This window comes from Plecotus auritus (assembly GCF_963455305.1).
Source record: "Plecotus auritus genome assembly, chromosome: 2".
Classification (NCBI taxonomy): domain Eukaryota; kingdom Metazoa; phylum Chordata; class Mammalia; order Chiroptera; family Vespertilionidae; genus Plecotus; species Plecotus auritus.
Window position 1 is genome coordinate 33,790,473 of NC_137771.1, and position 26,041 is coordinate 33,816,513.

Genomic DNA, 26,041 nt, shown 5'->3' on the forward strand with positions numbered 1-26,041 from the left:
GATCCGGCCCGCGGGCCATAGTTAGCCCACGGCTGAACTAGACCTACATTTCTATGAAAATTGAAGCTGTTGTGTTTTTGCGTCCCACATAAACTTAACCCTTGTTTATTTGGCCCGTGGTAGCCGTTGAGTTTGACGTGCTTGAGCTAGATTCTGCAGTGTGCTTGTCTAGGAGGGGAGACAGATCCCTGGTGCTTCCTCCTACACCATCTTCCCAGCCCCCTCTTGTGTTTAGTCTTTTTTTTTTTTTTTAAAGTTAACTGTTTTTGTTTTTTTAAAAATATATTTTTATTGATTTCAGAGAGGAAGAGAGAGGGAGAGATAGAAACATCAATGAGAGGGAATCATTGGTTGGTTGCCTCCAGCACGCCCCCTACTGGGGATCAAGCCCACAAACCCGGCATATGCCCTTGACCCGAAACGAACCAGGGACCTTTCAGTCCATGGGCTGATGTTCCATCCACTGAGCCAAACTGGCTAGGGCTTGTGTTCAGTCTTAAAGGATTGTTTGGTTCACTAGATGAACTGAGTGGAGAGGGCCATTCCAGGTGGTGGAATAGCACGTGCAAAGACGCAGACAGAAAGAGGAGGAGTGTGCTGGGGAAATGACGATAATTTCCATATGAATGGGCCAAGGGCAAGAGGGAGTATGGGAGGGAGAGTAAAGAGAGATGGAGACAAGGAGAACAGGCTTTGGCCTTTGTGGCAAATACTAAATTTTCACGGCAGAATTCTTGTTGATGTGCAAATTTAAAATTCTATTCAAAACAGAATATGCAGTGATCAATCAAAGGCCCTGCAATTGAAGTATTAAGTAAATTTCATTTGTACAGTTTGTCTAAACACAGCTATAAAAAGACCTAAACAGAGGTTGAAAAGGATGTTTTCAATTATTAAAAAAAAGGGGGGGGAGGCAGAGTCCAAAGAATGTTTTGTTGTTTTCAGGGAAATTGTCTTCTCCATGCTTTGGGGATGGTGCCTGCCACCTCGCACAGGTAACAGAAGTGGAGGGTCCTGTGGCCCCAGTACCTCAAGGGCACAACAGCCTCTGGGGAGCCTCCTCTGAGTTTCTTCCTGCAGGCCCACTGTCTTCCTCGTCTGTGCTGCCTGCAGCCCTCCTCTCGGGGGAACCCCTCAACAGCCACAGCCTGTTTATCCACAATCCAAACAATCAAGGGGATCAAGGAACCCATGGAGGGGGGCGGCATGAGAGTAGCTTGCATTCAATTTTATGAGCAATAACTCACAGGAAAACAAGCTCCTGTTGGGAATCTAGCTCAGCAATAGCCCCCAGGGTGGATGTAGGCCCACCGCCAGCACCATCCGACCTCCACCCATCTTGTGTGGCACTTGAGACTTTTCACAATGTTTGTAAAATTATAACACACGATCTGCATCTTTAAAACGCATCAACGTCACTCTGGCCAGTGTTCTCAGTGGTTAGAGCCTCAGACGGCAGACCAAAGGGTCACAGGTTCTACTCCTAGTCAAGCACACATCCTGGGTTGCAGATTCAATGCCCATCCCCTTCGGGGCACCTTCCGGAGGCAACCAATCCATATGTCTCTTTCACCTCTCTCTCTCTCTCTCCCTTCCTCCTTCTCTCTCTCTCTCTCCCCTCCCCTGACCCTCACCCCCGCTCCCTCCCTCCCTTCCACTCTCTAAAAAAATAACCAATGGGAAAAATATCCTTGGGTGAAGATTAAGAAAAAAAATTGTTTTAAATAAAATAAAAAGCATTAAGGTCTGTTCAGCGAGGGGCATATTTGAGGGGCTTGGTTATTTCAGAATAACCAAGCATTCACTGGGATCTTCCTAAAAGCAAGTCTTTTGGACTTACTCCCCTGACCGCAATCTATGAACTTGGAGCTACAGCACACACTTCATCTTAGCCTAGAGGGCTATTCATTCACTTGACAGTAATTTGTTTACCATCTACTATGTGCCAGGCACTGCACTGGTTGTTGTGGTTCAGCGTCATAGGCAATGGTTATAACCAAGAGGTAGGAGCTAAGTGCATTCAACTGAGCAGAATGGAGAGGCTGCATTGTGGGAATAAACACAGACCACCCAAATGAAAGCAAACCGCGGCTACCGATTCAGAGCTTGCTCTAGCAAGGGAGTCAGCCGTTATCACTTGCACTGGCAGAGACTCAAAGGCAGACAGGGAAGCAGGAAAGCTTTATGGTAAAAAAGGGAGAGGAGGGGTCAGGGCGGCTCTGATTGGAGGTTGTTGGCAAAGGGAAGCTGGAAACAGCTGATTGGAAGAGGCCTCTTGATGGGATGGGTTTGAGGAGCACACTTGGCTTCCCATGGGAAGTCCCGAGTGGAAGTGTGAACAAAGAATAGGAAAGCTGACGTCATTGACCAAGTCCCCACCTGGTTGCCACAGAGACTGTGGGTCAAAATTCAATTGTCATTTATAATCTGGCCATTGTCTACTTATATAAGCATTCTCTCAGTACACACACATCCCCGATTTTCATATTCATTTTCAGACTGTTGGCTACTTTTATAAAATAGGACACAAGCTAGAGGCATACTGGGTTAAGAAGTGAAGAGGTAAATTTAGCACAGTGATGGGACAGACAGCAAACATTTAATAAGTCCATACTGAGGCTGGGAGACAAGTTTAGGACTTCACACTTCTGTTATAGCTCATCCTCAACTCCATTCATTCCATTCACCCAACAAATATTTTCATTTGTTAATGTGTTAAAGTTGTCTTCTCTTTCCTCCATTAGTGTTCCACGCCCCCCGCCCCCCGCCCCCTCCACTTGACCATCATCTGTTCTGATTTTTTAGCTTGGTCTCCCTCCCTCCAGTTTCTGAATTCTCTTAAATGGGTTGTAATGGGTTAAATGGTGCTCCTCTCCCCCTGAAAAAGCTATGTCAACATCCTAATTTCTGCAACCTGTGAATGTGACCTTATTTGGTAAAAGGGTCCTTGCAGATGTAATTAAGTTAAGGATCTTAAGATCAGGAAATCATTCTTGATTATCCGGTGGGCCTTAAATCCAATGACAGTGTCTTTATAAGAGTGAGTCAGTGGGCAACCGCGAAAACACAGAGGAGAAAGCAATGTGAAGATGCAGGCAGAGACTGGAGCGATGTGGCCACAGACCAAGGAACGCCAAGGATTGCTAGAGTCTTTGGAGGCTCAGATTGAGGCATGAAATGGGTTTCCTCCCAGCGCCTCTGACGGGAGCACGGCCCTGCGGACACCTTGATTTAGGACTTCCGGCCTCCAGAACTTTGAGAGAATAAATTTCTGTGGTTTTAAAAGCCTCCAAGTTTGTGGTAATTTATTATGGCAGCCACAGGAAGCAAACACAGTGTCCCGTAGGAAGAAATTACTTTTGTTTAGGTCAAATAATTGTGTGATTTTGAATACTATGTTTAGATAAACATTGTAAACATCACCTAATTTTTTTTTCCAAAAGGAAGAAAGGAACAAAAACCCAGATTCTCACTAGGAACATTGATAATTTCTTTTTTTTTTTTTTTCATTATCTTCCATTATTACATTTGTGAGTACATATTGTAAAACTAGTATTTGCAATGCTCCATGTTCATTTAACTTTAGAATAGAGATGTTGTCCCATGTGGCTTCATTGTCTTTACCAATGTATTCATGATCACATTTCATAGAGGAGAAGTGCAAGCATTAACTATTTAATTAATCATCCTGTATTGTTAGTTATCTAGACTATTTCCACACTTGTTGTTCCAGACAATGTGACAATGAAAAATAATAACAATAATAATGCCATTTGTGGTGTGCCTATGAAGGCCATATCAGACACTTCACTTTATATGGTTTTATTTAAGTCTCTCCATCAATAATTCCTCAAAGCAAAAAAAGAGTTTGTTTGAGGGGGGATGTGGGTCTTAGAGATGAAGAAAAATGGGGCTCTGAGAGGCAATCAGCCTGGCCCCCGAAGCCCATAAAGCTAGGAAGCGGGGGGCCTGGATTGCAGTTTGATCCGTCTGACTCCAAAACCCACGCTTTGTGCTTAAGCCATGCTGCCTCCCTAAATTCGGTACAAATAAAACTTTAATTTTCATCATATCTTGAAATGATGTCCCCAGGAGTGAGATGACAAAGTCAGGGGTTAAACGCCTATCGTGTTCTAAAGACATAGCATCCTACCACCTGGGCTGGTCATTTCCCGTTGTGCCATCCGACCGCATCCACTCTCCACCCTCCTCCTGCTCTGAGACCCGGGAGGCCCAACCCCCTGCCCCCATCTTCCAACTGCCTTGCTTCCTGGCTTCAGGTTGGGCAGGAGGAGAGAGCAGTTGGTATTCCTTGCTCTGCTCAGCCGGTGGTTTGGACAGTGGCTGTGGCCTGCCCCCTCTGACCCATGGGTGCTGGCTTCAGTCCCCTCTCGTTCCAGTGATGGCTCCTTCCCGCTTCTCCCCCTTCAGGCTGTGGACAGCTGGCCTGGCCCCCCTGTTGCGGGTCCCAGAGTGCTTCACCATCCCTGTGGACTCCCTTAACTCTGCCCACTCTTCCCCAAACACCCTCATTCTCTCCCTTCCGTTCACCTTCTGAGGACACCATCTCGTCCCTGCCGAATGTTTGAACTATTCACAAGTTTTCATGGAAGTGAGGGATCCCATCCAGGCCTGAGATCTGGGAGAGCAAGAGAGGGTTGCCAGGCAGGAGCGGGATCCCTTCGGATGTAGACCTTTCTGGAGCTTCCTGTCCAGTCCTCCAGCCATGACTTCTGTGTGAGGGTGGGCTGGCTTTCATGGGGCCCTGTCCTCTCTCTCCAGGTGGAGGCCTCATCTAGGTAAGGAGCCCTGTCCCAGGAATTTGGGATTGGGACCCAGAGACCACGACTCCTCGTGATGGTGCAGTAGCGGAGAGGTCAGGCTCCACTGGGTCTGGAACCAGTGGCCCACCGTGGCATATTGGAGGAAATAACCTGGTTTGTACAGAAAGAGAGAGAAAACTGAAGGAGACTCGGAGAGAGAAACAGGGATAAGAGAGGCGATAGCAGAGGATGGAAACTCCTCCCTTTTCAGTTCTTGGTTCTAGAGCAGGGGTGGGCAAACTTTTTGACTCCAGGGCCACAATGGGTTCTTAAACTGGACCGGAGGGCCGGAACAAAAGCATGGATGGAGTGTTTGTGTGAACTAATATAAATTCAAAGTAAAGGAGAGGAGGGGAGAGCAAGAGAACCGGATAGAACAGCCGGATCCGGCCCGCGGGCCATAGTTTGCCCACGGCTGTGAATCTAGACTCTTGTGAAGCCCAAGTGGCCTTGTCCTCAGGTTCTCTGATGGACCTCCATTTCCCTCTCATAATTTCCTTCCTTTTGTTTGATCTAGTTTAAGCATCTTTCTGTTTAACCAAACTGTCTCTGGTGAAGACCCTTTTGACACAGGGCAGAGAGATTCAACTTGGCCTCCTGGGGAGACCCCCACACAAGGACCTCAGGACAGGTGAGCAGGTGTGAGGCCTGATCAGCTTCCATTACAGGCGCCCTGCAGTGCTCACGCCTAGGAGGAGCAGGAGTACCTGGGCATCACAGGTACCCCTCTGGTCTTAAGGGGTGGGTGCCTGTGCAGCAACCTGCTCAGGCTCAGGCCTACTTCTGGGCGGTGGGAACAAGGGCCCAGCAGCATGTACCAAAGGCCTAAACACTCTACACTCTCTTTTATCTGAAGGTCATAATCAGTCAGGTATTCACAGATGTTATTCACAAGGTTATTCCCTAATCTATACTAATAAAAGGGTATTGTGCTAATTAGACTGGGAGACCTTCCAGGAGACCTTCCGGATGTTCTTCTGGACAAAACCATGGTGGTGGGGCCAAGGTAGAGGTGGTTAGAGGCCAAGAGGGGAGGGCAGTTATGGGTTATCAGGCCAGGATGGGACGCCAGTTGTGGGTGATCAGGCCAGTGGGGGGCAGGGGGGACGTTGGGGGTGAGCAGACCAGCAGGGGAGCAGTTGGGGGCGAGCAGGCCAGTGGGGAGGGAAGGTGGGGGAAAGCAGGCCAGCAGAGGGGGCAGTTGGGGGCGAGCACACTGGCACGGGGGCAGTTGGGGGTGATCAGGATGGCGAGGGAGGGCATTTGGGGGTGAGCAGGCCAGCAGCAGGGGGCAGTTGGGGGCGAGCAGGCCGGCAGGCAGAGTGGTAAGGGGCAATCAGGCAGGCAGGTGAGTGGTTAGGAGCCAGCAGTCCTGGATTGCGAGAGGGATGTCCGACTGCCAGTTTAGGCCCGATCCCCATAAACCAGCAGTAGGACATCCTTCAAGGGGGTCCCAGATTGGAGAGGGTGCAGGCCGGGCTGAGGGACAGCCCCCCCACCCCCCACCCCCCGTGCACGAATTTCGTGCACCGGACCACTAGTTATATATAATAGCAAAAAAATTAGAAGTAAGCCAACTAAGTTGGTGAAAATGTCACAAATGGATCATTGATCATTTCTAAGGAGAAAAGTAACTTTCTTGGCAAGGGACTTACGTCCACATATATCCTGTATTTGAATCTTAATTGTCAATGTTTCCCACCTGGACTTGAGCTACTCAAGAGCAGGGAACCATCATAAACCCACATACTGGGTCCTTATCTTTATGCTGATTAATTAATGAATTACCTTATTTATAGACACTGGGGGTACTGCAGGTTGACAATAATGCATTTCTAAATTCTTTCAATATTTCTTATGCTTATGCTACATGTCAGGCATTGTGCTAGGTAGTGGGGATACCTGCACCCCACCCAAAAAACCCTACAAAACCTTACAGAAAGTTAGGGCCCATAGGTTTGCCTATTTTTTTAAAAAGAAAGGGAGGCGGGAAGGAAAGACTAAGTTGCAGTACATTGAAATGAGTGCAGATTAGGGCTCAGGAGGCTTGGGTTTATTTTGAGCTTTCTAGCTGTGTGACCTTGGGACAAGCACTTGACCTTTCTCTGCCTCAATTTCCTCATCTGTAAAATAGGGATAATAAAAATATCCAATAAAATGATTGTGATGATTAAATTAATTTAGATGTAAATTGTTTAGAATAATATCTGGCACATGTTGAATGCCCAATACATAGCTATATATTGTTATTACTAATATTAACAACCTAAGTAGATCACATAACAGCTCAGCTTCAGTTTCTTCTGCTGTAAAATAAGATAATAGTAACATCTCCCTCATGTTACTTCACCTCCTTCAAGTGAGATGAAGTGAAAGCACTTTATAAACTGCGGGTTCAAGCTTGTGACTCAAAGCCTTTATGGCCAGCTGTGCAGGGAACCCAGGGAGATGAGGGGTAATGAGCTGGAAGGTGGTAGAGAGTCATGGGGACTGAGCAGAGTGAGAAGCCAACACTCGGCTCCAGCGACTGTGGTCACACAGATGTTTTCAATGAAGCCGCAAATCCAGACTTTTATGTAAGATCTCTAGTTTTTACATGTTGGCAATTGAATCAGATTCTTGTAAAACACTTTGAAAGCCAATCAAAATAAGGGTTCAGGTCGCCAATCTGTGACTTGTTATAAACTTTTATAACTATTACTTAATAAACCAAGTGGGGGGGACTGTGAAAACAACTGATGCAATAACTAAACTGAAAAGCCAAGAAGTCACTAACAGTAACTGGGTGCTCTGTGTGATGCACATTATAGCATTTGATTCTCCCAGCAATCCCAGGAGATAGGCAATAGCATCCCCATTCTACAGATGAGGAAACTGAGGCCCAGAGATGCCTCAGGTCACATGGGTGGATGCCATGTCTCTTACTCTAAACCCCAACTTCTTTTCACTCTGATGGTGTGGCAAGATTGCAGATGGTTTCATCTGTGCCCACAGGCCCCTGGACTTCACTGCAGAACTGAAATGCCAAGCAGTGGGCAAAGGCAGTGGGCCCAGCATTCAGACTCATTGCCCTGTCCTGCTCCACAAGTGTGGAAACCTTCATGAAGGCCATTAGTGTCAACGTTTGATATGGTCCTCGCTTGCAAGAGCGTCTTAGGCATTAGCGTATTTTTTCAGTAGGGCTTCTGGATCTGGACTAGGCAGCCTAAAGAGAAAGGAGAGAGAGGACATCAGAGGCTCCAAATCAAAAAGGGTCTCAGAACCAGTTCAAAGCAGTGTACAAAGATGCAGCAATGTCTCTATGTTAATACACTTTATGTTAATAATCCAAACCATAGGTCTACATTGCTGTGGGTTAGACCAGGGGCTCCCATCATCCTCAACCCATGTAGGGTCCCACTGCCTCCAAACAATTACATCAAACCCTACTGGCCCAGAAGGTCTCAAAATATGATCCCCTATCTGGCAACCTGGGAACTTGTTAGAAATGCAGAGTTTCAGGTTCATCCCAGGCTTACTGATTCAGAAACTCTGGGAGTGGGAGCCAGTAATTGTGTTTTAACAAGCCTTCCAGGTGATTCTGAACCATGCTGAGATTTGACAACCACTGCTCTAGGCTAATAAACATTTCTCTTCATTTCTTAAGTATCGTTCCAGTGTCTCTTTGTAAATACCAATAACACCAATATTCATTCTTCTTTTCTCCCTTCTTACACAAACACTATTCTGCACCTCAGTTTTACTGCCTAATATATGCTGGAGACCTTTCCATGTAAGTACAAAGTTCATTATTTCCTGTACATTCCTATCACTTCATTGTGTGGATGCACAATAGGATATTTAACCAACCCCCGCCTAATGATTTAGGCTATGTCCATCTTTTGCTATTCTTTTTTTTTTTTTTTTTAATGTTTTATTGATTTCAAAGAGAAAGGGGAAGGGAAGGAAAGAGAGATAGAAACATCAATGATGAGAGAGAATCATTGATTGGCTGCCTCCTGCACACCCCCTACTAGGGATCAAACCCGCAACCCAGGCATATGCCCTTGACCGGAATCGAACCTGGGACCCTTCAGTCCACAGGCCGATGCTCTAGCCACTGAGCAAACCAGCTAGAGCTCTTTTGCTATTCTTATTTGTTACTACAGTTAGTAACTCTGTGCATGTGTCATTTCACATTGATGCAAGTCAGAGGATGAATTCCTACAAGTGGGATGTAGGAACAAAGGGCAAATGAACTTGGAAATTTCAAAGGCGGCGTTTGCTACCCATAGAGCTTTTTGCTTTCTTGTCTGCAGTGAATGAGAACATTTTGTGTCACCACAAACTCACCAGCAGAATGTACTGGATTTTTGCCAATCTGTTAGGTAAAAAATTACAGCCTAGCATAGTTTCAATCTATATTTCCCTTGTTTTGAATGAAGTTGACCACCTTTGCATATATTTAAGAGCCATCTGTATGTAACTGTGAACTACCCATTCTCATCTTTGCCCACCTTCCCCCCCTCTATTTCTAGATAATCCTTTGTGATATGAGTTGCAAATAATTTTCCCCAGTTTGTTCCTTGCCTTTTGACTTTATGGATTTTTTTGTTTGTTTGACTTTCATTTTAATTCTTAATATTGTTTTCTACCTAAAATTTAGTTCTTGAAAAATCTGACCTTAGTAGCTCATCCAAAATTAATTACAGCCTAGCAGAAGCAAATGACTGTGTTCTGATGAAGGCAACTGAGACCCCCCAAAAGTTAATAATTGTTTGCAATATTTGCTTGCAATATTTGCATCCCAGCATTAATGTAGTATCTACTTTGTGTCAGGAACAAAGTGGTTTCTTCCTTTTTCTTTGAGCCTGTATATTTTTTCCTACAATATGTTATTATGCATATATGTCAGCAAACTGCGGCTCGCAAGCCACATGCAGCTTTTTGGCCCCTGGAGTGTGGCTCTTCCACAAAATACCACGGCCTGGGCGAGTCTATTTTGAAGAAGTGGCATTAGAAGAAGTTTAAGTTTAAAAAATTTGGCTCTCAAAAGAAATTTCAATTGTTGTATTGTTGATATTTGGCTCTGTTGACTAATGAGTTTGCTGACCACTGGCCTAAAGCAAACTCCCCCAAACCTGATAACCTTACTGTTTACTAAACATTACCATTGATATGTCTGTTTGCATTCCTAAAAGGCAATTGTGTATTCTAGTAAATAAAAACAGACTCAGTGGAACTTAACTATTACAGTTAAGCTTTTCCCTGTCTTCCCCCCATAATTTCAAAATTAATTTTTATTGTCTTGTGTGTCAATTTGTGCATCAGCTCTTTCTCCAAACCTTTGAACCCAAAAGCCATGCCGGCCATGGCTTTTCCCAGCTGAGTGTGTCATGCCTTTAAGTGTCTGCATCTGTGCACATGTTCCCTCGGTCTGGAGTCCCTCTGTGTACCCATTTTCCAAAGCTGGGGCCTTAGCCAGCTCCCTGGGGCAGGGCCCCAAGCTGGGGGCCTTGTTACTTCTGGCTCATTGTCTCCCTGCGCTGTTGGATGAAAGGTAGACAGTTGCCAGCTGGGGCCAGAGCCTGAGAACTGGTGTTGGAGTACAGAGTTCATCACGATCTGAGCCAACTCGACCCCTATGTGTAGGAAGCCCCCTCTGACCACAAAACCCCCTCTGAGCTCAAGATAGCCTTTCTCTCTGTGAAGGAGACAGAGGAAGAAAACAGAAAATAAACTAATATTTAGTTTTACATATTCAAGACCACCCCATTGAGGTTGGGGTTATCATGAATCCCCATGGGTAGCCTGAGGGAACTGAGGCCTGTAAAGGAAAGGGACTTGTTTCTGGTCACATAATTAATGGGGAGCTAGTCTAGAATAGCAGCAATGGTAGTGACAGTTATTGAAAGTTTGCTATAGGCCAGAAACGGCTACGCTGTTCTAAGAGTGGACATGTTGGATGTGGTATGGGTAACGCCCGTGTGGCCAGGAGGAAACCAGAACAAGGCTTGAAAGGAAGAATGTTAGTATGCTCACAGGCCCTAGAGAGGTCACCGCACAGGGCAGGGCCACGGGGAAAGCGGGAGTGTCGGCCAGGAGACAAAGGAGCAAGGGCCAGAGCCTTCCCTAGGATTCCTGCAGGAAAGGTAGGGCTGGGCAAGGCCAGCAGTGAGCAAATCTGACGGGCTCTGGGCTCTAGGGGTGGTCTCTAATTGCCTGGCACCTGACTCTGGGATGTTTAGGGCGAGGGAAAGATTGGCTTGGTGTGTGTGTGAGCTGGATCGGAGGGGGTTAGGGGGTGCAGACTCAAGATGGGCTGGTTTACGCATGAAAGGTGTGCTCCTGGGCAGGTTGTTCTAGCCCTGGGAAGGGCAGTCTCTCCCTGGGTCTGTAAAGCTGTTGATGCCAGAGCATCAAGAAAACAAGAAACACAGACTCCATTTAATTGGGCCCGTGATGAATGGATGCCAGATAGGCAAATACTGAACCGAAGAAAACACAGAACATGTGTTTTTCATTTGTAATGCTATTCAATGCTCAGACTGTCCTCCGAACAAGCAACTGTTATGAGCCCCTCTAGTTACTGGTGAGGAAGCTGGATTACTGAGCCGTTAAGTGACTTACCTACTGTCCCCTAGCTGGGAGGCAAGCGGAGCAGGATTCACACCTGGTTCCTGTCACTTCCGCCTTGATGTCCCACTGTCCCGCGTAGCAGGCCTTAGAAGGGAGTGGGAGGAAAAGTGACCACACCTCTCTCCCCCTCCACACCGGCTCTCCTGGCTGCTCCCTGTGGATTGAAAACTTTCCCCTACAGAGGTCATGTTCTCTGGTTTCGCCTTCAAACAGGAAGGTAAGAAGTGCTGGGGTCCAAATCCTGGCTCTGCTACTTACTAGCTAAGTGATCTTTGGAAAGTCCATTTATTTTGGCCTCAGTGTTCTCGTTTGTAAAATAACAGTGACAATATCTCCCCCATGGGGTTGTTGTGTAGATTGGATGAAATCACGCAGGTCAAGGACTCAGCACAGAATAGGTGAAGAATAGGTTTTCTCTTGGTGAGTGGGTTGAAACCAAAGCCTTCATTCACATGGGGGGTGGCTGTTTCTCTCAGGGTGCAGACCTCTCTTCTCCCAGCCCAAAAACGATATTCAGCATCCACCAGGGAGGAGGAGGCACTGTCTCCTTAGCTGTGTGGGGATGCTGTCTGGTAGGGAGGAAGCCTCGTCCCCGCTCACCTGAATGGTCTGACGGCCTCGGAGTCTGATGGAACATGGCTGGATATGCCTTTCCCCCGAGTCCAGGTCTGACGGCAGGAGAAGCTGGTAATGGCGTCAGCTTCTGTGCCTTACATTCCACATATGTGGAGAAGAAAAGAAATCTAGAACCTGGGGGCGGGGATCTAGAACCCCAATGTTACGCATTCCTCTAGTACAGTGGTTCTCAACCTTTCTAATACAGTTCCTCATGTTGTGGTGACCCACAACCATAAAATTATTTTTGTTGCTACTTCATAACTGTAATTTTGCTACTGTTATGAATCGTAACGTAAATATCTGTGTTTTCCGATGGTCTTAGGCAACCCTGCTAGCGGTTCTCAACCTGTGGGTCGCGACGTGAGAAAGGTTGAGAACCACTGCTCTAGCACATACACCTACTTCTATTTACAAACTGAAGTTTCCTAGGTCTGTCCGGCTTTGAAAGGCAGACCGTCTTTCTCTGTCATATTTTTTGCTTCTTTATACAGAACAAGTGACTTGAATGACCTGTTAAAAACTTGTTAGTGTTCTCTGGCATCCCAAGGCAATGCAGCATACTACTCAGTGAAGATGTCCTTAGATTAATAAAAGGATGTGGGCCTGGCCTGGAGGAGGGAGGTGGGGGGAAGGGTGCTGTGCAAACCTCCCAAGTATACGGTCCATGGACTTTCTCCCTGAAAGATATCCACATCAGACAAACTAGGCAAAAAAAAAAAAAAAAAAAATAGTGCTAGACATAAAGAGGGTCACTACCTAAAAATCAAATCACCGCCGAAACCGGTCTGGCTCAGTGGATAGAGCGTCGGCCTGCGGACTGAAGGGTCCCGGGTTCGATTCTGGTCAAGGGCATGTACCTTGGTTGTGGGCACATCCCCAGTGGGAGGTGTGCAGGAGGCAGCTGATCGATGTTTCTCTCTCATCGATGTTTCTAACTCTCTATCCCTCTCCCTTCCTCTCTGTGAAATACCAATAAAATGTATTAAAAAAATAATAAAATAAAAAGACATGAACTAAAAAAAAAAAAAAATCAAATCACCAAAAAACTTGTATGAAATTTAACAGCTTTAAAATATATAAATTACAAATGGAAAGAATGACAAAGAAAAAGACAAATCCACTATCTTATCAGTAGGTGTTAACATACTTCAACCAGTCATTTATAGAAGACACAAATGTGAGGATAGAGAAGATTGGAACTAATGCATTCTCAAGTTTGTCTTAACGGATGTACACACAACACTGCATCCATTATCTGCAGAACACGCGTCCTTTCCAAGCGCATGTGGACCGTTTATGAAATCGAACGTTTACTGGGTCATAAAGCAAACCTCTGCAAACCTGAGAGTATTACTGTTATATGTCCCCTCTGTCCACAATAAGATTATTAAAAATCAATACATTTTTCAACAAACAGTGATAAAACATGCAAAAAGGTGACTTTAGACACTCCCTTCACACCACACACACAAATTAATTCAAAATGGACCCTAGACCAAAATTAAGAGCTAAAGCTATTAGAAGAAAACGTAGGAGAAAAATCTTCTTAACCTTGGATTAGGCAAGGAGTTCTCAGATGTGACACTAAAAGCATGATCCAGCCCTAGCCAGTGTTGCTCAGTGGATTGAGCGTCAGCCTGTGGACTGAAGGGGTCCCAGGTTCAATTCCAGTCAAGGGCACGTGCCAGAGTTGCGGGCTTGATCCCCAGTAGGGGGTGTGCAGGAGGCAGCTGATCAATGATTCTCTCTCATCATTGATGTTTCCATTTCTCTCTCCCTCTCCCTTCCTCTCTGAAATCAATAAAAAAATATGTATTTTTTAAAAAGCATGATACATAAGGGAAAAATTGATAAATTGTACTTAATTTAAAAATGTGTACTTTAAAAGACACTATTAAGAAAATAAAAAAATAACTCACAAACTGGGAGAAAATATTTGCAAACCACAATTTTTTAAAAAATATATTTTATTGATTTTTTACAGAGAGGAAGGGAGAGGGATAGAGAGTTAGAAACATCAATGAGAGAGAAACATTGATCAGCTGCCTCCTGCACACCCCCTACTGGGGATGTGCCCGCAACCAAGGTACATGCCCTTGACTGGAATCGAACCTGGGACCTTTCAGTCTGCAGGCCGATGCTCTATCCACTGAGCCAAACCAGTTAGGGCAGCAAACCACAGTTTTAATAAAAATTTAATATATAGAAGTTTTACAACTCAAGAAGGAGACAAACAACCCATTTTTTAAATAGGCAAAAGATTTGAATAGACATTCCACCAAAGAAGATGCAGTCACCTCCCTTTCCGGTTTTACTTTCTGCAGTTTCAGTTATTTATGGTTAACCTTAGTTCAAAAACATTAAATGGAAAATTCCAGAAATAAGCAATTCATAAATTTTAAATTACATGCCATTCTGAGTAGCATGATGAAACCTCTTGCTGTCCTGCTCTGTCCCACCTGGGACACGAGTCATTTCTTTGTCTAGCGTATCCATGCTGTATACACTACCTGTCCTTTTGCCCATCACTTAGTAGGTTATCAGATTGGCAGTCATGGTATCACAGTGCTTGTTTTCAAGTAATCCTTATTTTACCAAATAATGGCCCCGAAGCACAAGAGTAGTGGTGCACAACTTAGATATGCCAAAGAGTAGTTGTAAAGTGCTTCCTTTAAGTGAAAAGGTGAAAGTTATTGACTTAGTAAAGAAAGTAAGAAAGAAATTGTATGCTGAGCTTGCTAAGATCTACGGTAAGAACAAAACTTCTATCTATGCAATTGCCTAATTTATCATAGATATGTATGTATAGGAAAACACATGGTACATACAGGATTAGGTGCTATCTATGGTTTTAGGGATCTCCTGGGCGTCTTGGAAGGTATCCCCTGCAGATAAGGGGGGACTACTGTATCTGAATAACTAATAAGAACATTAAAAGATGTTCAACAGCCCTATCCGGTTTGGCTCAGTGGATAGAGCGTCGGACTGTGGACTGAAAGGTCCCAGGTTCGATTCCGGTCAAGGGCATGTACCTTGGTTGCGGGCACATCCCCAGTGGGGGGTGTGCAGGAGGCAGCTGATCGATGTTTCCCTCTCATCGATGTTTCTAACTAACTCTCTCCCTCCCTTCCTCTCTGTAAAAAAATCAATAAAACATATTAAAAAAAAAAAAAAAAGATGTTCAACAGCATTAGTCATTAGGAAAATGCAAATTAAAACCACAAGGAGATGCCACTTCTTATCCACTAGGTTGGCTTTAGTAAAAAAGACAGTAACTCTGAGAAGAGATGTAAAGTAATTGGAATCCTCATACATTACTGTCAGAAACATAAAATGATGTATCCACTTTGGAAAACAGCTTGGCAGTTTCTTAAAAAGTTCAACATATATTTATGTTTAGCAACCTAGTCATTTGACTCATAGATATCTACTCAAGATAAATGAAAACATGTGTCCACAAAAACACTCGTACATGAAAGTTCATAGCAACATTATTCATAAAAGTCAAAAAATGGAAACAATGCAAATGTCTACTAACTTGGAGTAGGAAAAACAAAATGTGGTATATCCGTACAGTGTAATACTATTCATCAATAGGAGGAATGAACTAGCTATACATGCTACAAACATGTGTGAACTTCAAAAGTATTATGCTAAGAGGAAGAAGTGAAAAAAAGAAGAGAGAGAACACATATTGTAGGATTGCATTTATCTAAAATGTCTAGAAAAGGAAAATCAGTGGAGATGGGACACAAATTGGTGTTTGCCTGGGAATGGGGATGGGAACAGAGATTGACTAAAAATTGGCATGCAAGGTCTTTTGGGAAAACAAAAATGTTCTAAAATTTTATTGTGGTAATGATTACAAAACTCAGTAAATTTAGTAAAAACCATTGAATTGTATGCTTAAAATGGGTGAGTCTTATGGTATGTAAATTATCCTGTATAATAAAAGCCTAATATGCTAAGTGTCCAGTCATCCGTTCAACCAATCAAAGAGTAATCCTATATAATAAAAGAGTAATATGCAAATTAACCATCACTCCACTACACCCACAAGCCATGCCCACCAGCCACACCCACCAGCCACGCCCACCAGCCAATCAGGAGCAAATAGCAAATAAACCCAACCAAGCTACAGCCACAGAGAGCAGGAGGGAGGCTTGGGTTTCCCCGGCAATGGAGGAAGCCAAGCTTTCCGCCTGCCCTTGCTGGCCTCGGCCTCCACTCAAGGCTACAAAGTTTCAATGATAGAAGATACATAAACCCCAACAGAAATGGCGGCAGCCACAGAGCTGGAAAGAGCAGGAGACTAGGGTTGCCCCAAGTGATGGAGGAAGCCAAGCTTTCTGCACACCCTGGCCGGCCCAGGCCTCCGCTTAAGGCTACAAAGTTTCAATTATAGAAGATACATAAATCCCCCCAAAAATGGCAGCTGCCACCAGAGCGAGCAGAAGGCTTGGCTCTGCTCCAGGCTACAAAGTTTCAATTGTAGAAGATAAATAAACCCCAGATACCAGGGCCTCCACTTGGGTCGCCAGGGGGTGTGGCCGGCCTGCAAACCACCACAGGCCCCTCGCCCAGGCCGCCTCACGCCCCAAGGGAACCCCCACCCTGATCCGGGACACCCTTCAGGGCAAACCAGCTGGCCCCCACCCATGCACCAGGCCTCTATCCTATCTAATAAAAGAGTAATATGCAGATTGACCATCACTCCAACACACAAGATGGCTGCCCCCATGTGGACACAAGATGGCCACCACAAGATGGCCAGCAGGGGAGGGCAGTTGGGAGGGACCAGGCCTGCAAGGGAGGGTAGTTGGGAGTGATCAAGCCTGCAGGGGAGGGCAGTTAGGGGTGACCAAGCTGGCAGTGGAGGGAAGTTGGGGGAGACCAGGACTGCAGGGAAAGGCAGTTGGGAGGGACCCAGGCCTGCAGGGGAGAGCATTTGGGGGGGACCAGGCCTGCAGGGGAGGGCAGTTAGGGGTGACCAGGCCTGCAGGGGAGGGCAGTTGGGGGGGACCCAGGCCTGCAGGGGAGGGCAGTTAGGGGTGACCAGGCCTGCAGGGGAGGGCAGTTGGGGGGGACCCAGGCTGGCAGGGGAGCAGTTAGGCATCAATCAGGCTGGCAGGGGAGTGGTTAGGGCAGGGGTGGGCAAACTTTTTGACTCGAGGGCCACAATGGGTTCTTAAACTGGACCGGAGGGCCGGAACAAAAGCATGGATGGAGTGTTTGTGTGAACTAATATAAATTCAAAGTAAAGGAGTGGAGGGGAGAGCAAGAGAACCCTCCGCTCTTTCGGCTCCGCGGGCCGGATAGAACAGCCGAACGGGCCGGATCTGGCCCGCGGGCCGTAGTTTGCCCACAGCTGGTTTAGGGGGTGATCAGGCTGGCAGGCAGAAGTGGTTAGGGGCAATCAGGAAGGCAGGCAGGCGAGCAGTTGGGAGCCAGCAGTCCTGGATTGTGAGAGGGATGTCCGACTGCCCGCTTAGGCCCGATCCCACCGGGCAGTCGGACATTCCTCGAGGGGTCCCAGATTAGAGAGGGTGCAGGCTGGGCTGAGGGACACCCCCTCCCCCGTGCATGAATTTCGTGCACCGGGCCTCTAGTATGCTAATAATATGCTAAGGCTGCTCAACCACTAGCTATTATGTGCACTGACCACCAGGGGGCAGAGAGTCGACTGGTCGACCAGTCGCTATGACATGCACTGACCACCAGGGGGCAGATGCTCCAACTGGTAGGTTAGCTTGCTGCTGGGGTCCAGCCAATTGAGACTGAGTGAGACAGACCAGACACACCCTGGAGCCCTCCCGCGGTCCCTCCCCAGCTGGCCATCCTCCTGTGTCCCTCCCTGGCCCTGATCATGCACCCATGGGGTCCCTCAGCCTGGCCTGTGCCCTCTTGCAATCTGGGACCCCTCGGGGGATGTCACAGAGCCAGTTTCAGCCTGATCCCACAGGCCAGGTCGAGGGACCCCACTGGTGCCTGAATTCGTGCACCAGGCCTCTAGTAACTAAATAAAGCTTTAAGAAAAAATAACAAGGTAAGTAGGAAAATCTTATGCTAGGGAGTTAGAAACATACATATTTTAAAAACCAAAAACACTTTTAGCAAACTAAAAATAAAAAAGAACTTCTTAATCCCATAAAAAGTATATACAAAAATATAAACACATAACAATAGCAACACTTAGTGGTAAAATGTTGAGAGCATTTCTCTTTGATATGGATATCTCAGTGGTCGGCAAACTGCCGCTTGCGAGCCACATGCGGCTCGCGAGCCGTGGTTTGCCGCTCTGTTGACTAATGAGTTTGCCGACCACTGCTGTAAAGCATTACCCTTACCCAGAAGTTTTGACTTCAGGTTAAAGACATTAGTACATTATTAAAATGTTTTTTAAGTGTTTTTCCTAAGGCAGTGGTCGGCAAACTCATTAGTCAACAGAGCGGCAAACTGCAGCTCGTGAGCCTCAGTTTGCCGACCACTGTCCCAAATCATTGATTTTACATTCAACTTTGTACTGGAGGTCTTAACCACAGCAGTAAGGGGGGAAAAGGATATAAAATGTGTAAGGATTGAAATAGAAGAAGCAAAGCTTCCAATATTTGCTAATGGTATATTTGTCTACATAGAACACCTCAAAAGTATAAGGGAATTTACTAAGTTAACAGAATACAAAATCCAGAAACAAAACCAATTTTATTTCTACACCCCAGAATCAAACAGAAAATATAATAAAACAGGATACTATTTATAATAGCATCAAAAATATAATGTGTGTAGGAATAGATATAAAAAAGATATTCAACTCTTATGGAGAAAAATGATAAAACTATTGTAACAAGATCCAAATAAATGGAAAGATATATGTTTATGAATTGGAAGAATTCAATCTCATAAAGATGTCAAATCTATCAAATTGATTAATAATTTCCATGCAATTACAATAAGAATCACAATTTTCTTCTGGAACTTGACAAGTGTGTTGTTGTTGTTGTTTGTTTGTTTGTTTATTGAAGTCCTATACATTCCTGAAGAGGAGAAAAAAGTAAGGAGACTTGGCTGGCAAAGTACCAAGAATTATCATAAACTTACAGTAATTAAGACAAAGTGGTATTGAAAAAGGTATTACAAACCCAAACATACACAGAACTTGATTTTATTATAGAAAAGTAATTTTAGTTCATGGTGAAAGAAGAGATTTTTCAACACGTGGTACTGGGACAATTAGCTAACCTTGGGGAAAAAGTTAGATTCTTACTTCAGTCTTTAATCAAGTTGGTTAGACATCTATGAGAAAAGTAAAAGAACACAACTCTTAGAAATTTTCATAGCAGAGTAACTTTTTTAAGGGTAGGCAATATTTTTAAAACAAGACACAGACAAATCATAAACAAAAAGATTGATACATTCAGTTGTTCTTGAGTTCTGTGGAAGCGTCGCCATCCAGTCTTTTGGACAGGACTGGTTTTGTGGGCACCAGAAAAGTCCCATGATTAACACTGTGCTTTTACCATCTCTAAATTCTTATTAATTTTATCTTTGAAATTGCATTTTATAAGCAAAGTCTGACAGGACAATGGGGTATGGATGTGAGCAAACAAGATACGAGCAATATAAATGTCCATTACTATTCCTTGCCACTCAGTTTGCATACAGTGTATGTGAGGCCCCATGAACTCAGAATTCAGAATTCAGGCAAACTGGAGATGCCTGGGAGTTCAGCAAGACTCAAAGCAAGTACCAGGAAAACATGTCATGTCTGCAACTGAGTAACCAGGGGTGCTGACAGCCAGGAGAAACCACGCTTTCCTCAAACCAGAACTTGCTCCAAACACAGAGAAGAGACAATGGCATTCTAAGAAATACAAGTGACCAAGGAATCTTATCCTATCCTTTCTTGCTTGCGTAACTTCCCTGTGTTACCCAACCACTTACACTGAAATGATATAGAAGAAAAAGGAAACAGGGCTATCCGTAGTTCCTTTTCTCTTCAGTCCTTCCTCACTCACCAGTAAGCCAATGGTAGAGAATGTACTGGTAGGAGGGACATGTATCAAGAAGTGAAATAAAAACAGTTGAATTAATTTTGGACAGCATTTCCACTGTTCTGGTTAAGAACAAAATACAGGAGCAGAGCCCGGGGGAAAGCGAGGCCCACGCCTGTGCATCTAGTCACCATCTGCAGAACCAGCTCAGCCATCCTCAGCCTTTGAGACCAGCCAACACCGTTTTTTTGTTTTGGTTTTTGGTTATTTTTGTTTGTTTGTTTTACCTTAACTCCTATTGCTGAACAACCATGAGCTCCCAAATTCGTCAGAACTATTCCATCGAAGTGGAGGCTGCAGTCAACTGTCTGGCCAACCTGCATCTGCGGGCCTCCTATACCTACCTCTCTCTGAGCTCCTCTTTCAACTGCAATGACGTGGCTCTCCAGGGCGTGGGCACTTCTTCCAAGAGTTGGCGGAGAAGAAGCACAAGGGCACCGAGCTTCTCTTAAAGATGCAAAACCAGCGTGGTGGCCGCATAGTCCTCCAGGACGTGCTGAAGCCTTCCCAAAGTGAGTGAGGTGAAACTCAGGACGCCAGGGAAGCCGCCCTGGCCTTGGAGAGGAACCTGAACCAGGCCCTTCGGAGCTGCAGCCCTGGGTTCTACCCACACAGACTTCCTGGAGAACCACCTCCTGGATGAGCAGGTGAAACTCATGAAGAAGATGGGCTACACCTGACTCACCTCTGCAGGCTGGCCGCCCCTGCCCCCCAGGCTGGGCTGGGAGAGTATCTCTTTGAAAGGCTCACCCTCAAGCTCGACTAGGAGCCTTTGGAGCCCAGAGGCCTTTGAGGGGCCCCTCTGCGTTCCCCTGGTGTCTGGCTTTTGCCTGAGCCTCTCCCTGGAACCACTAGCCATTCTTTTACCCACCCTGGAGCCTTCTCCCATGCATTGGACTAAACGGAAACAGTAAAGCTCTTTGCAGAAAAGAAAAAATAAAAAGAATCCAAGCTTTTGGCCCTGGCCAGGTAGTTCAGTTGGTTAGAGCAGTGGTCGCAAACTGTGGCTCACGAGCTGCAGTTTGCCAACCACTGGTAGAGCGTCGTCCTGATATGCCAAGTTGGAGTGTTCAGTACCTGGTCAGGGCACATGCAAGAAACAACCAGTGAATGCATACTTAAGTGGAACAACAAATCAATGTTTCTCTCTCTTTTTCTACCTTCCTCTCTAAAACCAATCAATAAAAAGCCCTAGCTGGTTTGGCTCAGTGGATAGAGCGCTGGCCTATGGACTAAAGAGTTCCATTCCAGTCAATGGCACATGCCTGGGCTGCGGGCTCCATCCCCAGTAGGGGAAGTGCAGGAGGCAGTCAAGTGATGATTCTCATCATTGATGTTTCTATCTCTCCCTCTCCCTTCCTCTCTGAAGTCAATAAAAATATTAAAAAATAAATAAAATCAATCAATAAAAGATAAAAAATATAAAAGAAATTTTAAAAAAGAAAAAAATACATATCATGTATGAGCTACTAATAACAAATTGTGTAATTTTCATGATTCTGCATACAAGTTAAATGCTTTTACATTTGCATTTACAACTGTCATTAAAAATATAAAGATGAATGGAAAAATTCATACTAATAATTAAAAATTTTTATTTTTATTTACTTAAGAATGACATCAAAGAGCAAATTAAAAAACACCGTAATAAGTTGAGAAAAATACTGTGGAAGAAAGAAAAAAAAACTTCACATTTTAGTATCTTTAATGCACTTTTTTCCTGCTTTTAAAAAATATTTATTGATTCTTTTCTTCTTTTTTTCTTTTTTAGAGAGAGAAAGAGGGAGAGAAAAAGAGAGAGAGAAGTGAGAGAGATTTGTTGTTCTAATTTTTTTTGCATTCATTGATTGCTTCTTGTATGTGCCTTAACTGGGAAGCCAACCAACAACCTTGGTGTATTGGGACGACATTCTTACCGACTGAGTACCGGGCCTGGCTTTTCCTGCTTTTTGAACAAAAAGCCACACATTCATTTTGCTCTGGGCCCCACAAATTATATGGTCAGCCTTGCCGATAAATTCCCCATATACCTAAACCAGCTTGATTTAATTTCCTGTTATTTGCTAACAAGAGTCCTAACTTATTTGGAAAATGTAATTTGAATTTGCTGGGGGTTTTAACTTTATACTTTGCTCCAACTATTATATTCAGATGAGCAGAAGTGTGATTCAATGTAAAGAACACGGGCTTTTATAGATGCGGAAGAGAGGCTCAGAGAATGTCACTCAATTGGACAAAGTCACATAAATTCCAAGGAAAGGATCTGAGCTGTGACTCTGGCTCATTGTGACTCTAGGACGTTTGCTAGAACATGCTGAATGTCCTGGTACTGCACTGTTCAATATGGTAGCCACGAGCCACCTGTGGCTACTGAGTCCTTGAAATGTGGCGAGGACAACAGAAGACCTGCATTTTAAACACCATTTCATCTTCATTCACTTTCATTTAAACAGTGTGGCTGGTGCTCCAGTACTGGACGGCACAGGTGCGGAACTTGGGCCCTGCTCTGCAGCTTGGGCGCGTGGCTGATGCAGCGAGTCCCGTGGAGGGGCTGAGTGGCTCACTGGCTCCTCAACAGTCTGGCGCATAGTAGGTGGTCAACTAACAGCAGCTCAGTGGTTTCATGGGTGCTCAGGCTCAATTTCTATGGAAGAAATATCTAGACCGGAGGGGCTGGAAAGGGAAGCCGGAAGGTGACACGAGAGAGCCCACCACACGGGAGTCACTCTACCCCATCCGCTGAGACAAACATGGGAGAGGACCGGCCTCAGCGGCCGTCAGCACAGCCCCTTGGTGACTAACACTCGAAGGAATCCACGCCCGCCGGTCTCGGTGTCCACAGAGAACCTTCCGGGAAGGCCCAGCCTATAGTGAGCCCAGGAGACGCGTCCAGGAGGATATGAAGGCGCCTCTGGTATGTCTCTGGAAAGCAGCCAATGAACCCAGAGCTGTCATCACCATAAACCCAGCTGGGAGCTCCGACGGTCAGCCTAAACTCATTTTGATACAGGGTGGAAGGGGTGAGGCCCCAGGCCCGCCGCCACTCCAGCCCACGGACCCACTGGGGGTTCCCAGCTCTGCCCCTCCAGCCGGGGCCCCTTTTTCCGAACAGGCTCTCGTCTCGCCTCCCCCTTGACCAGCGCGCCCTGTGCTGGATTAACTCCTGGCTTATTCAGGGCTCTGACGAAATGACCCCTCCTCTGGGAAGCCTTCTTACACTCACCTCCCGGGCTGAGTTGGCCCCTCTGCTGGTCCTAGAGAATCATTAATCATCAGCAAAGACATGGACCCTGCTCTCTCCAGCCTGCACAGCCTGCACAGAGTTTCCTGGTGAGAAACAGCTCGAGGCAAACTCACTTCTGCAGAGTGGGGCGGCTGCGCCTGTGAGCTGGGATTCAGGGCCCGTTTCCTCCTCTCTGCCCATAGCATCTTATTCTGTGCAGCACAAGTCTCCCGAGGAACGTCTTCCAGGCTTCCTGCTACCCATCAGTTTCAGCTGCTCTGCAGGGCAACTCCTTGATTCTTGGGGTGCTCCCCTAACCCCCCCCCCTCACTATACTCTCCAACTTTGAGGATGATCCATCAAGTTGTTTTCAGATGACAAGGGAACAGACAGAGACTTCAGTTTATTCACATAGATTTTTTTAAAAAATTTTTTTATTGATTTCAGAGAGGAAGGGAGAGGGAGAGAGAGAGAGAGATAGAAACATCAATGATGAGCGATAATCATTGATCGGCTGCCTTCTGCATGCCCCTACTGGAGATCGAGCCCGCAACCTAGGCATGTGCCCTTGACCGGAATCAAACCTGGGACCCTTCAGTCCGCAGGCCAACGCTCTATCCACTGAGCCAAACCAGCTAGGGCCACATAGATTTTTATTTCCGTATCAGAGTGAGTTACAAGGGAACTGGGGTTTATCCCCAAGTGGCCATGGTGAAAGTGCCAGAGTTAGTGAGAGGAGGAGAAGAGAGAGTGTTGTATCTGGGGTAGTCAGGGAAGGCTGCAGGGAAGATGGGGCATTTGACCTGTGACTTTAGAGACAGAGGGAAGAACATTCCAGGTAGAGGGAATAGCATGGGCACAGATGTGGAGGCCTGAGAGAGGGTGCAGGGCTCAAGCAACTAGAAGTCATTTGGTGTTGCAGAAGCTCGAGGTATGATGAGAGGGAGAAGGTGGTATGCTGAGAGGTGAGCAAATGCAAGTCCTAGAGGACCTCAAATACTTCCCTAAGGGGCAGGGACTTCATCTTGGAGGCTGGAGTATTCCAAAGTGAGTTCTCCAAACACCTGACCCATGGAATTCTCAGCTCCAGAAGAGGGCTGGGATTCTGTGTCCCTCACTTGGAGACTCCCTCTAAAATATGTTAGTACTAGACGCCCGGTCACGAAATTCATGCATAGGTACAGTCCCTAGGCCTGGCCGGTGATTGAAGAGCAAGTGTCTGGCGTGGAAGGGCACGTCCCAGCTGACCTCTGGGCCCTGGGCAGCACCTGGGCCCCCAGACTCCCACGCGTCCTCCTCCACCTGAGTCATTGGGCCCCTGTCCAACTCCCTCAGGGCCTGGGAGCCCGGCAGTGGCCCCACCCCCTGCCGCAGCTGCTGGTTTCCCTGATCGCACCCTCCTTGGCCTGGTGCCACCATTCACCTGCTCCACCATCCTGCCTCAGTCCCACTCTCGTCAGGGCCCATTGGGGCCACTGGGCCCATTGGGGCCAGCAGCACCTCCACTGCTGCCTGCTGCCAGCACCACGTCACCAATGCCCGCCATGTTCCACGCCTCCCCTTGGTGGTCAGCGCACATCATAGTGAGCAGTCGAACTCCCAGTCAAGGGGACAATTTGCATATTAGGCTTTTATTATATAGGATTGTAAAGGCTCTGCTAAAACGAATAGTAACTACATGTGAATGTCTGCAAGGCACCACCAGGCAGTGCTCTTAGCATTTAGCATGCTTCACCATATTTAACCCACATCACAACCCCACAAATGCAGTACTGTGGTATTATTCCTATTTCACTGAGAGTTTAAGAAATTTGCCCAAGGTCACACAGCTAGTAAGTGGTAGAGCTAAGATTTGAACTTGAGCAGTCTGACTTTGAGCTGTCCTGGAATAAAGAATCTGCTTAACTTTGTTTCAGCTAGCATTCCTCAACTTGCTTTTCATTATGGCAGGGGTGGGGGGGGGGGGAACTGCATATCTTATAACATTATAAGGCAATTGATTCTGCAGGAAATGGGGAAATATTGAAGGGTTCTTTTCCTGGAGCCTTTCAATTTCATTTGCAAATATCCTTAGTGAGCTCATTATCAGTCACTTGCTCATTAGTGTGCATTAGTCCTTTCTTAGAACCTCTCCATTTTCTTCTAAGCTCCCTGAGGGCAAGGACTCTGTCATTCACTGCTGTGTCCCAGTACCCAGAGGAGTGATATGAGATGCTGCTATAAGGACAGTGTTTGAATGAATAGTCATTTCCTCGGTTGAAGACAGTGGGGGCAACAAAAAGAAAGGCCTATATTCTGGGAAGCAGGTGGTGGCAGAGTCAATGTGGGAGGGACGGAAGGCAGGAACAGTGGTGGAGGCACCGTGGGAATCGTCTTGGAGTTCAAGTGGAAAGCAAGACTTCGTGGCAAGGTGAAAGGCCATTTGATCTTAAATGCAAATTCAAATATCTGCTCAGAATGTGTTCTTTTCTAGACAGTAACTAAGCCACCTGGTTAATTGGAAAATGAGGCATTTGTTGGATTGAAGGTATATTAGAAAATTCTTGGTTTTAAGAGTTGGAGTTGGAGGGGAAAAATAGAACTCTCAGACTTGTAGCTACTCCACCCTCACCCCCAAAGCTACTGGCAAGGAATAAAGGCTTTGGAAGGTTGGCTTGTTGAACTGAAAGCACCTAGCCAATTTCTCCAGTTCTAAGGATGGGAAGACT

At 45.9% G+C, this 26,041-nt stretch overlaps 1 pseudogene across 1 annotated transcript; it reads left to right on the top strand.

Moving 5' to 3' along the window:
- Positions 1–20,361: 20,361 nt before the first annotated feature.
- Positions 20,362–20,876, top strand: LOC308241649 (ferritin light chain-like; annotated as a pseudogene). Its single transcript has one exon. The product of its transcript is annotated as a ferritin light chain-like (transcript).
- Positions 20,877–26,041: the final 5,165 nt, after the last annotated feature.